The following is a 244-nucleotide window of genomic DNA, read 5'->3' as shown; positions in this document are numbered from 1 at the left end:
TTATTTATTTATTTTATTTATTTATTTATTTTATTTATTTATTTATTTATTTTATTTATTTATTTTATTTTATTCATTTTATTTATTTATTTTGTTGTGTGTGTGAAGGATGGACGGCAAGAAGAAGGCTTATGTTCGGCTTACCCCAGAATTTGATGCTCTTGATGTAGCTAACAAAATAGGCATTATATAAACAGTTGCTGCTGCTGCTGCTGCTGCTGCTGCTGCTGCAGTTGCTGCTGCG

The sequence above is a fragment of the Eimeria mitis genome, genomic scaffold (assembly GCF_000499745.2).
Source record: "Eimeria mitis Houghton genomic scaffold, Emh_scaff4139, whole genome shotgun sequence".
Taxonomy (NCBI): Eukaryota; Apicomplexa; class Conoidasida; order Eucoccidiorida; family Eimeriidae; genus Eimeria; species Eimeria mitis.
The sequence above is the reverse complement of the archived record's forward strand: the minus strand, read 5'-3'. Positions refer to the sequence as shown.